This window comes from Trachymyrmex cornetzi, unplaced genomic scaffold (assembly GCF_001594075.2).
Source record: "Trachymyrmex cornetzi isolate Tcor2-1 unplaced genomic scaffold, Tcor1.1 scaffold318, whole genome shotgun sequence".
Taxonomy (NCBI): domain Eukaryota; kingdom Metazoa; phylum Arthropoda; class Insecta; order Hymenoptera; family Formicidae; genus Trachymyrmex; species Trachymyrmex cornetzi.
The window spans coordinates 52253-57031 of NW_017297877.1; positions in this window are offsets into that span (position 1 = coordinate 52253).

Below are 4779 nucleotides of genomic sequence, written 5' to 3' on the forward strand. Positions count from 1 at the left end.
CTAAATTTTCAGCCCTGAAAAAATTTTTTTGGTTCATATGAATTCTGGGCAGAAGGGGGTGTCCGGTTGAGAAAGAATGCCCCATATATATTTACATTAAGATTTAGCTCTTCTTAATCCTTTGTTATTACATTGGTTTGGAGAGTTTATATACATATATACTGTTTAATTCGCGGAAATTTAAGGTATCGTCTTTATTTAACTCGTGTTTTCGTTGCATTTTATTCACGACATTCTGAGGTCTTCGCCGATTCATACTCTGTATGTTATTTAACTACCGGGAAGGTAGAGGGTGTAATTTCGCGGACCTACTAACCTCGGCTTTATCCTTCTGATTCGCAGAAATGCGCTCGTTTGAGTCTATTAGTGTGTACAATTCGTGTTTTATTCTCTCTAATTTTTAACTTTACGTTCCCGTTATCGAGTACCTCGACAATTGAGAATGGTCCCACATGTTCCCCGTCAAATTTACTTTCTTTCGTTCAGCATTAGAACGTTATCGCCTATATTGAAGTTTTCTGAGTTTACCTTTTTATCATAGTAATCTTTTGACTTTTGTTTTGCCTTTTCTAAATTACTTTTCGCTAACTGTTGGATATTAGAGATATCCGAGAATAAGTTTAACAAATATTCGTAGTAAGTGTCGGGGTTGCCTTCGTGATTCGTTCCCGAAGGGACCCTAGCAGGGGCGCCAAACACGAGCTCGTGAGGGCTGAACCCGTACCTTCGTGAACGGAGGTATTGTACGAAAAATTTGCCCTTTCTATCAAATCGTCCCATTCTTCTTTTCGATTAATTAGGCATTTAATATACTCGGCTAATACGTGATGTGACCTTTCGAGAGATCCGTTGGATTGTGGGTGGAAGGCGGTAGTGCGAAGTTGTTGGATGTGGAATTTTCTAGTAATGTTTTTCATTAGGTGACTGAGGAAATTCGTACCTTGATCAGTGAATATACTACGCGGACACCCGAATCTACAAATGAATTGATTTATAAAGGCGTTTGCTCTACTTTCAGCGGTGGCGTCTTCTAATGGTACATATACTGAGTATTTCGTGAGAAGATCCTGCATGGTAAGCACGTAGCCATTACCGCGCGCTGTCCTGGGTCGGGGCCCAACAATGTCAAGGGCGACTTTACCAAAAGCGTGACCCGGAGTATCGGTGAATATCATTGGTTGACGTACTTTTCTTCTAACTAATTTTTGTAGTTGACAGATTTTGCATTTTCTAATAAAATCTTGAATTTGTGTTTTCAGGTTGTTCCAGTTATATTGCTGTTTAATACGTAAGTATGTTTTTGTAACTCCTTTGTGTCCTCCTACGGCTGATTCATGATATTCGGTAATTATTTTTACTCTATCTTCTATAGGTGGGATAATTATAGCGCCGCGACATACTGAGATTATTGTTGGTCGTTCGAAAGTATTGCGAAACTTCTCCAGTACGTATTTCCAAGTAATTGAGTCTATGCGCTCAGTTTTCATTATACTGAACGTGTGTAGATTTAATTCTGTTGCTACGTCTAACAATGATGCGAAGCATTCTGCTAGGATATTCTCGTCGATTCTAACGTTCGGTCGTTCCTTTACTACCAAAGCGATTATATGTCGTCCTGGGAATGTTGACGTTATTACACGCGCTCGTCCCAGCATTAAGTTTTCAACTGGGGGTAGTTTTTCATTTTTCGCTAGTTCTAAGGCGCCATTGTCGCAAGGGAATTGTGTACCTGATATGAGGATAATTAAATTGTCGTTACGATCCATAAATGGCGTGTCTGATTCCTTGATTTCACATAGTGATTTTTGATTAGTCGTTAGATCTGCGATATTTGCCAATTCGTCGGTGGACAATGCAGAGTCTGAGTTTATTATCTCGTCGTCGACGTTATGGGGATCCGGCAAGGTAGTGTTTCTTTCCGGCGGACGCGGTTGGTGAAAAATGAGATCATCGTTGTCTGGCGAGATAAGGTTTGCTACTACGGTGGAATTTATTCTATCTTCGGCGTCAATTGATTCATCAGAATCTTGCGAATCCTCTTCGGTAATGTCGGTTAGTACTGGTGGTTGTCGAGATCTTAAGTTATATCTATTAGTGGAGGTGGTCGGTATCTCTTCCGGCGTTGTGCTAAGAGTGTTTCTACTTCTACTGTTTCTACCTGTTCTACAAGTTGTATCTTCCAATGAATTCTCTCCGGTTTTTGGTTCGGGATTTTTAAGCTTAGTTTCTTTCCGACGGACGCGGTTGGTGAAAAATGAGATCATCGTTGTCTGGCGAGATAAGGTTTGCTACTACGGTGGAATTTATTCTATCTTCGGCGTCAATTGATTCATCAGAATCTTGCGAATCCTCTTCGGTAATGTCGGTTAGTACTGGTGGTTGTCGAGATCTTAAGTTATATCTATTAGTGGAGGTGGTCGGTATCTCTTCCGGCGTTGTGCTAAGAGTGTTTCTACTTCTACTGTTTCTACCTGTTCTACAAGTTGTATCTTCCAATGAATTCTCTCCGGTTTTTGGTTCGGGATTTTTAAGCTTGGTGTTTCTTGCGAAGAGTGGGGGGAAGGAGGGGGAAGGAGAAGATTCCTCAGGCCTATGATAATTAGCAGCCATTGACCTTGTTACGGGTCGACGGTTATGAAGCTGTAAGTTAGCTTGTTGTGGTGAGGTGTCTTCATCAGAATCTAAGTCTAGATGGAATGACGGATCTGGGGCGCGATGATGCCTTTTTTTTTATAGATAAGATGGATATTTGAGTAACGCCTGAAATAGGAACAGGATTTCGAAAGAGTGGGTTTGCATTATTATTAACGTTTCCGGATTTGTATACGATTCTATAGTTATATTCCTCTAATTTGAGGCGCCATCTCATAAAACGTCGGGTCTTTAACGCGATGTAACCATGTAAGCGGTTGATGATCGGTTACTAATGTGAACGTTCGACCGTATAAATAAGGCCTAAAATAGTTCACGCAGTATACTATTGCGAATAGCTCCTTTTCAATTGTTGCGTAATTTTTTTCAGCTGAGTTTAGTACTCTAGAGGAGTATGCAATCGGAAGGTCTTGCCCTATGATACCCTGGCTGAGTACACCGTCTATGGCGTAATCCGAAGCGTCAGTAGTTAATATGAAGTCTCGGTCGAAGTCGGAGTATTGTAAAATTGGTTTTTCACAGAGTAATTTACGAAGAATATCGAAAGTTCGTTGTGTCTCTTCCGTCCACGTAAAAGTAGCTCCCTTCTTTAACAAATTCGACAGCGGGTTTGCGAGTTTGGAGAAATTTGAGATGAAGCGGCGATAATATCCAGCGAGTCCGAGAAATTGACGCACGTTTTTCTGATTGCGCGGTCTCGAAAAATTTTTCACGGCCTCAAGTTTTTTCGGATCAGGCCTGACGCCATCTTCGCCAATTATGTGACCAAGGTATATTACTTCGTGGCGAAGGAACGCACTTGTCGGGCTGAAGGGTTAAGTTAGCAACTCGTAACCTTTCCATTAATTTGTTAATTTTTATTCCGTGTTCTTGTAGTGACGATGCGTATAGCACGATATCGTCCATATAAACGAACAATTCTACTCCTTGAAGTCCAGTTAACACGTAATCCATCAGCCTTTGGAATGTGGCTGGTGCGTTTTTTAAGCCAAACGGCATTCTTGCAAATTCAAAGTGCCCGAAGGGAGTGGAAAAAGCGGTTTTATGTGCGTCGACGGGATCCATAGGGATCTGGTGGAAGCCGCTCGCAAGGTCGAATACCGAAAAGTATTTGGCACCCCCGAGTTGGTCGAGGATATCGCTAATGTTAGGTAGAGGGTACGCATCCCCTATAGTTTTCTCGTTAAGCTTTCTATAATCTATAACCATACGCCAACGTTTGTTGCCTAAGGAGTCTGGTTTTTTCGGTACTATCCGGAGAATTAAAAGGCGAAACGGAGAATTAAAAGGCGAAACAGAATCACTACAATTTCTTTGGAAATCAATTCCTTGTCGAGTGATTTCATTTCTGTGAATAGGCGGAAATCTGTACTGTTTACTATGAATCGGCAGGTTGTCAGAAGTTTCTATCTTATGTGTGAATATGTGAGTCTTGTCGAGGTATTCGTTGGGTAAATAGAACCTGTCACTGTGTAATTCTACGAGCGCGGTGACGTGTTTTCGTTCCGGCTCGTTTAAATGCCCTAATCGCAGTAGTCGCATTATATCAATAACTCTATCTGTGTTTTTGTCGTTTTTATTATAATCTATTTTCGGCGCTTTATCGCTATTTTCGTGTTCGCTTTTTATAGAATTTCCGGCAATATTAGTTATTGCGTTAGTTAGTTTAGTTACAGTAATGCTCTCGCGTGTTTTCTCTATGTTTAATATATTTGTTCCTTTTTTAGTAAGTACAGAGTATGAATGGGTTTCGAAGGTCAGGCTTCGCGTGAGGGGAGCAGGTCCCTTGGAGCTACCAAGAGGGAATGGTTCTGCCAGCGTGTATTGTGCGACGTCTGGCGAACAGAGAGATCCCTCGTGATCGCTAATGGTCGAAGGCTCGACGTAGTTAATTATATTAGTATTAGAATTTTTAGTAATGGGGGAAATAGTAAAATTAAAATTAGTAAAATAGTTGAAAGGAACGATAGCGTCGTTATCGCGAGAGATTAATAGATTAGTTTTAGTGACGTCGGTCGACGTGTTAGCGAATGATTCATTATTAGTATTTAATAGCGTTTGATTGTTATTACTATTCGAGGAAAATGAAGTGCTGGTTTCATTTTTACAAATAGGTTCAGGTAGATT